Here is a 12,609-nt window from a genome sequence, read left to right as displayed (position 1 = left end):
ATCTCTCCGTACGAATGATCACATGTTGATAAATGAAGGAGCAGAAAACAAACATCATAGAAGCCTTTCTAATGGCAACAAAATGGCATCACCCACCTTCACCACGTATTTGAAAATCATAAATATATGTCATTCCCCTCAATTGTCCAGAAATTCGGGATTGGGAGAGACCAATTTCTCCACTACCAACAGCTTAAATTTTTTATTCAAAGTAAAATAACTCTAACTAACACCCTACAGCCTTCTAAAATAAGTTATAAGTTATTAGAGATTTATATCTAAAAAAAACTTATATCTAAACTCTACAGCCTCATTACTTCATCTAACCCCACAATAAACCCTGCCCAAGGGGAAGTGGGAAAGTGACCTCATGCTATCCTCCGACCCGGATTTCTGGACGCAGATCTGCAGGAACACCTTTTCTATGACCACCAACACCAATTTACAACTCATACAATATAAAACTATCCACAGAATCCACATCACTCAGAGTAAACTATTTAAAATGAAATTATCTGACACAGACATTTGCTCACAGTGTACCTCTGGGAGCACAGACACCTATCTCCACAGACACCTATCAACCTGGCTCTGCCAGCCTGTTCACTCTCTTTGGAACACATTAACCAACACATTATCTTCGATCCTGGACTGCAGAGTCCCACTGTCTCCTGCACTCTGTCTCCTGGAAGACACTTCAGAAACCTCTATCCCTTCCAAATACAAAACCCCAGTTCTTGTCTCTCTAGCAATCGCAAAAAAAATAATCTTTCTAAACTGGAAATCAAAATCTTCTTGTCATTTTTCCCTTTGGACTAACTTAATCACAGAATTCATTTTGACAGAAGAAACCATAGCTCATAAAAAGAACAATATATCTGCCTTTAAAAAAACTGGAATCCTCTCATAACCTTCCTACAAATTCAACAGCTGATGTAAATCACATACTTTCCCATTCACCCCCTCTCCACCCCTCCCCTTCAACCATCCTTACCCCCCCTCCCCAATATACCTGCCTTAATAACACCTAACAGTCACACACTTACAGACATACCAATCTCACACTTATAACTATTCTCTGTCTGTCTGTCTGTCTGTCTGTCTATCTGTCTGACTGTTTATCTGTCTGTCTGTCTATCTGGCCGTGTGTCTGTCTGACCGTCTGTCTGTGTACCTCCCTGTCTTCCTGTTACGGCTTGTCACTCTTTATTATTTACAAATATATGATCTGTCTTATTTTGTTATATGAATAAAAATAAAGTTTTTATTCATAAATAAAAGGCAAAAAAAATAAAGGCAAAAAAATAAAGGCAAAAAAAAAAAACAAGCCTTTCCCCTAGAGATTATGGCACACAGAAATGAAACACGCCTAAAAAGAGAAGGTATCTCATAAAAGACAAATGGATCTTACTCCAAAAACACCTGTTAACCTTTAAAAACAATTAGGGCTCAAGAGCCTGTGTCATTCCACAAGAATCCAAATGTTACCATTTTTGCCATATTTGTAACATAATGTTTCTAAACTATTATACATTATGTAGCCTAAACAATGCTTTAAGCCAAAGTCTACTCAGGACATGCCTGCTGTGATGAAGCGAGCACCACTACTCGCTTTAGGGGGGAGGGAAAAAGTTGTGGGAGTCCGTGAGGAAAAAAAAAAATGGCTAACTCGCACAGCACTTCCGTGCAGGGTGTATTTTATTTACAGTGCCAATAAACAAGACAGTCCACAGTGAAGAATATTTACAAGCATGAAACCCTAAAAAAATACTAAAGTATCAAAGAAACAACAAAACAAGAAAACAAAATGAAAACTGTATCCACAATATACAATATCTCCACAATACGTTGGTGTTCGGCTCGAGGTTCCACTGTAACTCTTTCGCTGACTTGGTTAACAAGTCCTGAATGGAGTCTTGCCTCCCGTTTTATATTCCAGACTCCGCCCCTTTTCGGCATAATTAATTCAAGGGTAAGTAATTAAAACAGGTTTCCACCCTTTTGATCTTCCACACATTTCTAGACACCTTAAAAACAACATTAAGTAATTTCCAGCAATTATTCAAAAGGGCACCTATTCATTACCCATATTACATAGAAGTAAAAATATTTGACACATTTGTTAAATATAATTCCCCCCCTCACACACAAGACAATGGTTTCGCCTGCTTTCAGCGGTGCTGCGCCGACGCGACTAATCAGTACGTCATAAAAGGGCGCCCTCCGTGTGCTCTGTTTGGCCGACGCAACATTTACCCACTGGAAGACAGTCAACTCTCCTCGAACAAACATTTAATCGACTATAGATACAACAAGACAAAGACAAGGACAGTGTATGAGTGTGTGTGTGTGAGTGAGTGTGTGTGTGTGTGTGAGAAATAATCGGCAAGAGACGGGTTTAAAGGCAAACGCTGGGTGGAGAAATGTCCGTGTGCCATCGGCCTGGAGTGTGCACCCGCTTTGCCATCAGCAGAACTAGCAGGTAAGGAGAGAGGAATGAAAAGTGAATGGGGTATGTATGCAGGTGTGTGTATGTGTACGTGCGTGCCCAGCGAGGTGTCTACTTCACAACACCTGCCAAGCCAAAGCCTTTTCAAGTCAAGTCTGCAAAGCCAGAGCCTCTTCCCATCAGGTCAGCCGTTCCAGTGTCTCATCCCTTCATGTCTACCACGTCAGTCCAAGGCTTTCGAGACTGGCATCCATAGTGTAAGATCCACCGCTGGTGTCTGTATGAGCTGCAGGTTACACCGCAAATTCTATGCTCACGTACCATGCTGACTGTACTCTCCTGAGCCACACAGACTAAGTGTTCTCAAGTGACACTGTCTACTTAAAAGCGAAAGATAGTTTATTTGAATTCTGGCTCTCTCTCGTGATGGCTTGTGACAAGGCAATAACAAGGCAAGTGATCCTGCTGGAGTTAACCGTTCCCTGTGAAGACCGGATGGAAGAGGCTTTTGAGAGGAAGAGGGCCAAGTACGAGGAGCTGGCAGGCGAATGCTGAAGCAGGGGGTGGAGGACCCAATGCAATCCCATCGAGAATGGGTGTAGAAGATTCATCAGCCAGTCACTTATCAGGGCCCTTAAGATGCTTGGAGTGAAGGGACTGCACATCAGGAAAGCTGTCAAGAACATCATGGATGCCGCTGAAAAGGCATCAAGGGGGCTGTGGATCAAGCGGGGTGATCTGTGGATCTCACAAGCTACTCAGACACAAGTTTGGTTTGTTCCATCTTGATTTGTTTATGTTCATACCATGTGTTCAGATATATGTTTGTCCATATGAATGCACTACTTGTGTCTCCTTTGTTGGGTATGTATGTGCAGCAGAAACAGACAACATGTCTGTGAATGTATTGGCAGTCACAAGTCTCAGTACTTGCTCTGCAGCAGCAGCACCATTAATAGTCATAAGAAGCAACAGTAATAAAAATATACAAAGTTCTGTCATGAAACTCCTGGAGCGGTGTTGGCAGATAGGTCCTAACCTTTATTTGCTAGTAATGACACCTTTATATACACCTTTTAAAAACTCTTTCCTGAATTTTCTTTCCTCTTTCCCCAATTTTCCTGAACCTGCCTACACGTACTCTGAATCTTCCAGGTGTACAGTGAGTAGTGATGGAGCATGAAATCATCATCATGTCCTCTTCTCATTCTGTTAAAACAAAACAATTAACTTGACTTTGATCATTTAGGAGGGCCAGCATTGATTTTCTACTTAATGACAAGTCTCTTCCTGGCCCAAAGTATTTTTGACTGCGTAGGGTGGCCATATGTGCTAGGATTTTAATATTGCCTAAAATATCCAGGTTTTGGCTGTTTGCACTGTGCAGGTCAATGGTGTGTGATTGGTCAAACTGCTTTGGATGTTTTAGTCAATATTAAAATCCTGGCCGGGACGTGGCCTGCATGAACATTGCATATTGGCCACCCTATGACTGTACCCAGCTTACAGATGTTGCCAGGCATGTTGTTCTGAATGCTTTGCCAGCACAGGCCCTTGAACTTTTGGAGTTTGTGTATGGTTCCATAGAAGATCAAGTTGAGATGCAAGTGAAGTTCAAGGGCTCTGCAAAACCAGGAAAAAACAAAACATCAATCTGCTTGCATCATCTCCATGTGATTTCTAGTGCCACATTCAGATGAGGTGTTGCTACAGAAGCTAAACAGAATTATTGTCTTCTGTAGTGTATCAGACCTGAACCAAACATATCAAAGATTTGACCAGGACCATGGTTGAAACATGAGGAGCTGAATTCCTCAGAAAGTCAACAGGATGTTGTAAATCTATTCCTAGTGCCACAAGTCAGAAGCAAGTCCACTAACCAACCAACTCTTTCACAGAACAGCTTTCAACATTAACACCAATAGAACAATTATGGACAATTTCAATTCTTCTCTTCAGAGAAGAGATTGTCAAATTTGGCCGAAGTAATCAAGATTGATGGTCAAAGAGATGCACAGCCTGACACACATCACATGTAAACCCATGAGAGTAGACAAGATTGTTGGATTGACTTCCCCCCCATCTAGAAGAACCACTAGAAGAGATTGAAATTCCTAAGGGGACCTTTTAACTTCTGGTCTCCACAGAACATCCTTATGTCAGAGAAACTGTCTTGTACAGATGTAGAGGCACTAAAATTAGGAAAATCAGTCCATTGCTTAACTCCATATCATTTATGAAACCCACACATTTGACTATCATGTTTGTAATCATTTATTGTATATGTCCTTTTAATAACTATTGAATAGCTTAATGTCCCTATAGCTTAAGGATTCATATTCATGTTTAGTATATATGTGTTTCAATTTGGTTGCTTGAAACGTTTCTGACCAGCATTTATTTGTCAAATGTATCATATTCTTGTTAAAGGAATTCATGTCCAAAATTATAACCCAAATAAATGAGTTCCATGTTCTGAGTTAAGTTTTGTAATGCCACGTCTCTGAGTCTGAACTTGAGTACCTGTTCAACTTCAACCAGCCCACAACTCCGCGTCTTCAGCCAACACCCAACCACAGGCTTCCCAAGATGTCACTCCGACGACTGTGTGAGTGTGTGTGCTTATGTTAGATTAGTTTATGTCTTAGATTTATCTAATAAAGCCTTATTCATATTGAAAAGAGAAGTATCTTGTGTTTTGTGCTTACAAGTCAATGTCTTAAACTGCCAATCTTGTTACTGTGCCAACTGATAGTCTTTTCACTATACTTTGGAAATTAATATCCATTGTAGATTTGATGTTTAATGGCTCATTCAATGAATCACTGGATGTCTCAGTGATCAGCCGTGAAACAGTGATTCTGTTCAAATTCCCTTTAAAATCTTAAAGTATTCCCTTTGAGCTAATTGAACTGTTTCCCTTACACTTCTCAAACTATTATGCCATAGTTGCTGGGACTATAGCTTGATTTCAGACCTGCAGGTGGAAGGAAGGACAATCTGTACACCTTTCTTTTGCTGCACTTGTAGCACTCATCCACAATGCATGCAGAAGACAGGCAGTCTCTAAAAGAGGAAAGGACGAAGAAACATCTTGGATTAAATGAGCATGATTCTGTCCCAGTTAAGTTCTGAACAATGACTCATCAACAGCCTGTTTACTGTGGTGATGTGTCTGATGAACCCAAGAAAAAAGTACAAAAACTCCTAATATCAAAAGCCCTATTTTTCTAAACTACATTTGAGTTTTGATTCTTATCACCCGACATCTGTTATTTTCATGTTACAATTTGTGCGGACTAACATGTTTATTACAGATGTGGGAGGGTCTGTTTTTTACATCTGAGTGTGGCAGAGATCATGCGCTCTGTATGCATGCATTGCATATATTGCACCTTTTGAGCTCCCCGCAAGATGTTGACAACATCAGTACGGCACATGACAGAGAGCATGGATTCCAAACATAGCCACACACTTGACATGCCGCACCGCACTGTCACATTGTGAATCATGGAAACTAGCATAATCTGAAGGGAGAATAGCAGTCCCAGCAACATGATGAACAGAGACCGGAAAGTGATTTGGAGTAGACAAGAAAGTGCTTGCAGAAAATCCCCCCTTCACAGCTTCTCAAATGCCTGTGCACTTGGTTTACTGGCAGTGAACATAGGCCTTCTGTGATGACTGAATAATATATGGACCAAAATGCTTCAGGGCAGCAGCTATAGCTAGGGCCTCAATCTCACACGGAAGCCAATTGTTCTGATTTTTGCGGAGCTTAGCGCTAAAGAGTACAGCGATCAACATCACCCCCCCCCCCCATAACATAAATTGTCATGCCTAGCCCTAGATCCCTAAGAGTACCGTTGGTGACAATCCAAAGTTGATCATCAGCATGTGGTATTGTCACAAAGCAATTAGAAGATAACACCTGCTGACCCCTGTAAAAACTATGGAGGAGCTCATCGGACCACACAACCGCAGCAGTCGACTCACCACAAGCGACCATGTTGTCGAGGGTGTCACGGTGCAGGGTGCCATCTCAGCTTCCCATGTGGTCTGTGTTGTCCTGTCTGTTCAGTAGCTCGTGGTCTGGGCAATCAGCGCTAATCATGGCGGAGTTGTGCAGATCACGAGCTGATTCTTCCCCACCTGTCGCTCATTACCCCACTCCCTTTATATGTCTCTGCTTTTCTGTCTGTGGTCGTGAGTAGCTCCGAGATCTGTGTGCGCCAGAGCTTTTCATTATTGTTTATGTTTTTTTGTGTTTTGTGGCGAGAATAAAGATTCTCCTTTTTCTAACTCTGCATCTGAGTCCTCTGTCCAGTACGCACCCCTGACAGAGGGGAGACAACATGGATATGAGCTACAACTTTATTGGCACCAATAAAGGACTGTAGACCACCAGCAGTCGTGGGAGGAGTGCATGAGGCCAATGTTGAAGTGCGTTATGAACTGGCATGAATAATGCCCTGATTCCAGACCTACCCGAAAATGTTGGTCTGAAATGGGACAATGATTGTCTTACTAGGAGATAAGCACAGATTTCATGCCTGGAGGACCACTAAGACCTTTTTCCACACTGCACAGTACAGGTCATTAGCAATCTTGGCCGCCTGTCCCTGTTTAAGGAGGTCACAAAGCACACAACAGGTTAACTCCTCCAATGCAGTTTCTGAAAAAAGTGGTATCTGTGCATCCCGGCATAAATGCGCATGTTTTCTAATGCCCTGTGGTGCATCAGTAAGATTGGGAATTCTGATTTTTCCAGATACTGCTATAAACAAAGATGGAGCGAATCAGTGTGTACAGTCCCCGTGCGGCTTGACAGTGAGCTCCTTGGTAACCATGGCAAGTTCTGCTGGAAGTTCAAGTTCAACAAAGTTCCCAGACCACACAGTATGTGATGAGGTAGCACAAAGCAAATGAGCTCGCCGAATAGCATGTCTGTCTCCATAGATCCGATTGGCGCCATACTCATATGTGTCTGATGCCAAACAGACCTGGTGTCTAGCGGGGCTGATTGAAATGTCATTACATTCCATAAAGGGGATACCTGCGAGAATGTCCAAATCAAAATTTTCTACCACAGGTCCAATTAAAAAAAGATCATGTGCCTGTATAATTAAAAATGTGTGCGTATTTCTCCAACCACCTTCAATGGTGAGGAGCCATCTGCGTTATGAGCTGACTCCGTACTGCTGGTGACTTTAAGGCCAGTTTAATGGCACATGTTGCTCTTTTCATGTTTCCAGTAGCACCACTGTCGATGGTCAGCCTAAATGGGACATGACCTTGGAAAGTTTTGAGGCAGGGTTACTGCATGATTTTAATGCACTGTACTGCCTAAGTATTGTCCTCACTGTCATCCTGTGATTTGCCCTCAGAGTGAAATGCAGAGACAGCAACTTGCCATGCCCTGGTGGCATGAAAGGGCACTTACTGAGGAAGTGGTTGTCTGTTCTGCGAGCCTCCTTACAGAGTGGGCAGAACTTCCTAGATCAACCCAATGTCTTGGAGGGTTAGAAACAGCTGAGCACATTGCTCTGGCGTCCTCTGATGCCTATAGTTCATTCAGTATTGAACACAGGGCCTGAGATATCTTTGGTTTGATGGATGCCAGAGTGCATGACCGTAACTCTGTGCCATACCTCTGCTTTACGAGCTGTGATAAATCGCTGTGTATAAGACGAAGCCAAGTTAGAACAATAAAGTTTTCGATTGTGGGAGAGAGTTCCTCATCTAGTATGACTTCTTCTATGTGTATTAAACTGTCCTCAACAAAAGCCATTAATCTCTGATACATATCCTCTGGCCCTTCATAAGACTTAACCCTTTAGGTGCCAGAGGTTTTTTCCTAAAACGTTCTATTTTGACATCTTAATTTCAAAAGGCTATATCTTAAAAGTGATAAAAGATAGAGACTTTCTGTCAATTATAAAGATATTAAGGATGACCCAATGTTTATGTAGGGATTACATTTCCCCATCTAATTTGCATATTATGACATCATATGGTGGTGGTCATCTTGAATTATAGAATTTTCATGAAAAGTCACGTGTTTAAATGATAAAATGCAGCACTTCTTTCCCCCCAAAATGTCCCTCACCTTCTGTGTGCTATATTGCAAAATACTGAATGCTCAGGTAAATAGGAAGTAGTAAACAAACTGTGTAAATCATTATAAATGGTAGAAACAAACTGAATGCATGTAGCGTAGATGAGGAACTCTCTCCCACAATCGAAAACTTTATTGTTGTAGCTTGGCTTCGTCTTATACACAGCGATTTATCAAAGCTCGTAAAGCTGACGTTGACAATATTGGTCTGATAAAATGGCTCCCTCTCACACTGTGGTAAGAATATTTCATCAAGCACAGTGAGTAATGGCAACAGAGCCCCTGCAGCAGGGCAACTGGGTGACAGTGAGGCAGCATAGTCGTGGGTCAAAACACCACTCTTCTGTTCCAATCAAAACATTAAACAGGTTCTCCCCACTCAGCGATGCTCCCACTGAGAAACCTGATGAAAGTGCTCTAATTATTGGCGATTCTATTGAATGTGAATATAGAGACACCAGCCAGCATAGTAAAATGTTTACTAGGAGCCGGAGTGCCTGACATCTTGGCAAATTTAAAAATACTGCCTAATGCTAAATGTAAATACAGTAAGATTGTTATTCATACCGGCACTAATGATGTTCGACTTCGCCAGTCGGCGATCAATAAAAATACAATTAAAGAGGTTTGTGAACTTGCAAGCATGATGTCAGACACTGTAAAATGCTCTGGGCCCCTCCCTGCTTAGCGTGGTGACGAGATGCATAGCAGATTGTCATCACTCAATGGCTGGATGTCTAAGTGGTGCCAACAGAATAACATAGGTTTCATAGACAATTGGACTTTCAAAAGTTTTTGGGGCAGACCTGACCTGTTGAAAAGAGATGGTCTTCATCCCTCCTGGGGTGGCACCGCTCTTCTCTCTAGAAATATGGCAAATAGTCTTAAAGTTTATACTTGACTAACTGGGGCCCAGGTCAGGAAGCAGACAGACTGGCTAAACCGACTGTCTGCTAGGCTGCTTCACGCCACAGAGGTCAGTTAATTTTCATAACTATTTCACCTAGATATCACACTATAGAGAATGTGTCTGTTCCCCAACTAGAAAATACAAAAAAAAAAAACATCCAAACCAAGTTAAGATTAACAATTTAATTGAGGTTCAACAAATAAAAAACAGATGCAATACGGATAAACAAATGATAAAGCTTGGCTTATTGAATATCAGATCCCTTTCTACGAAAATTTTTTGTAAATAATATGATCACTGATAATAATCTGATGTGCTATGTTTGACAGAAATATGGCTAAAACCTCATGATTGCATTATTTTAGATGAGTCCACCCCCCAAGATTACTGTTATAAACATAAGCCACGTCTAAAAGGCAAAGGGGGAGATGTTCATTCAATTTATAACAACGTTTTCAGGATTTCTCAGAGGGCAGGCTGTAACAGAAACTATGGAATCTCTCTTTTCTAGCATTTTAAATACAGTTGCTCCTTTACACTTTAGGAAGGTTAAGGAAACCAGTATAACACCATGGTATAATGAGCATACTCGCACCCTAAAGAGAACAGCCCGAAAAATGGAGCGCAGCTGGAAGAAAACAAAACTAGAGGTATTTTGTATTGCTTGGCAGGAAAGTAACCTATCCTACAGAAAATCATTAAAAACTGCTTGATCTGATTACTTTTCTTATCTTTTTGAAGAAAACAAACATAACCCCAGGTGTTTATTCAAGACAGTTGCTAAACTTATGAACAATAAAGCCTCAACAAGTTTTGACATTTCACAACATCACAGCGGTAATGACTTTATGAACTACTTTACTTCTAAAATCGATACTATTAGAGATAAAATTGTAACCATTCAGCTGTCAGCTACAGTATCACACCAGACAGTGCACTATAGACCTCCTGAGGAACATTTCCACTCATTCTCTACCATAGGAGAGGAAGAATTGTATAAACTTGTTAAATCATCTAAACCAACAACATGTATGTTTAACAGAAATGTTAATCCATGCATTTATGACCTCAAGGTTAGATTATTTTAATGCTTTATTGGGTGGTTGTTCTGCACGCTTAGTAAACAAACTACAGCTAGTCCAAAATGCAGCAAGAGTTGTTACTAGAACCAGGAAGTATGACCATATTAGCCTGGTCCTGTCAACACTGCACTGGCTCCCTATCAAATATCATATAGATTTTAAAATATTCCTTATTACGTATAAAGCCCTGAATGGTTTAGCACCTCAGTATTTGAATGAGCTCCTTTTACATTATAATCCTCTATGTCCGCTACGTTCTCAAAACTCAGGCAATTTGATAATACCTAGAATATCAAAATCAACTGCGGGCGGCAGATCCATTTCCTATTTGGCGCCTAAACTCTGGAATAACCTACCTAACATTGTTCGGGAGGCAGACACACTCTTGCAGTTTAAATCTAGATTAAAGACCCATCTCTTTAGCCTGGTTTACACATAACATACTAATATGCTTTTAATATCCAAATCCGTTTAAGGGTTTTTAGGCTGTATTAATTAGGTAAACCGGAACCGGGAACACTTCCCATTACACCCAATGTACTTGCTACATCATTAGAAGAATGGAATCTACATTAATATTTGTCTGTTTCTCTCTTGTTCCGAGGTCACCATAGCCCCCAGGTCCAGTCTGTATCCAGATCAGAGGGTCACTGCAGTCACCCAGATCCAGTACATATCCAGACCAGATGGTGGATCGGCACCTAGAAAAGACTTCTACAGCCCTGAAAGACAGCAGAGACCAGGACAACCAGATACAGATCCCTTGTAAAGACCTTGTCTCAGACGACCACCAGGACAAGACCACAAGAAACAGATGATGCTTCTGCACAGTCTGACTTTGCTGCATCCTGGAATTGAACAGCTGGTTTCATCTGGTCAGAGGAAAACTGGGCCCCCAAATGAGCCTGGTTTCTCCCAAGGTTTTTTTCTCCATTCTGTCACCAATGGAATTTCGTTCTTTGCTGCCGTCACCTCTGGCTTGCTTAGTTGGGGTCACTTCATCCACAGCGATATCACTGACTTGATTGCAAATAAATGCACAGACACTATTTAAACTGAACAGAGATGACATGACTGAATTCAATGATGAACTGCCTTTAACTGTCATTTTTATATTATTGACACACTGTTTTTCTAATGATTGTTGTTCAGTTGCTTTGACGCAATATATTTTGTTTAAAGCGCTATATTAATAAAGGTGACTTGACTTGACTTTGGTAATAGATCATCACCCACTTTCGTCAGTTTTACCATGGCATATCCTCAGTCACTGCATATAGGATCCAGAGGTGGATCCATCAAATACCAAAGAATCGTAACTGACCAACTGCATCAGTAAGCCCCTCCCAGCAAATGCAGATGAGCCAAAGGCAGTTCATTATCAGTTGAATGAGGATGGGAATTCCTTTTAGGTTTCAGCACCATAGAGAATCATTGTACACAGCAAATTTTAAAGAGTGGATTTAACTCCCTCAGAGTTAAAATTAACACTTGCCCATAGTATATATGGGAATCACTGGTAAAGTGTTAAATTAACACTTTTGAAAGAGTTAACATTATTAACACTCTGACAGTGTTAACCAACTTACTCTTAAGGTGTAAAATATTAACACCAGAATGGATGATGAGAACACCAAAGTTGGTGTTAAAAATTAACACTCATGGATTAACTGGTCAACACTGCCCCAGTGTTCAGGTGAAAATATATATATATATATAAATAAACCCACAAAACAATAAAATGTTTACATATATTTATTTTATTAAAACATTGTAATTTCAATTCAAAACAATTTAAAATTAAAAAAATTTAAAGAACATGGTCTTAAAACAATTAAACATCCTAATGTCAAAACAAAGACACAAAAAACATTCTTATTTGGTCCATATGTACTCTCAATGTCATAAGATTTATATTGCTGACATTTATCAGTTTAAACAACAGCATACCATTTATTACCACAAATGCAGAATACATGTTAATTCTCACTAATCAAAGTCTGTGTACCATAAATGCAGAATACATGTTAATTCTCACTAATCAAAGTCT

Source organism: Carassius auratus, chromosome 19, assembly GCF_003368295.1.
Source record: "Carassius auratus strain Wakin chromosome 19, ASM336829v1, whole genome shotgun sequence".
Lineage (NCBI taxonomy): Eukaryota > Metazoa > Chordata > Actinopteri > Cypriniformes > Cyprinidae > Carassius > Carassius auratus.
Note: the sequence above shows the minus strand (reverse complement) of the source record.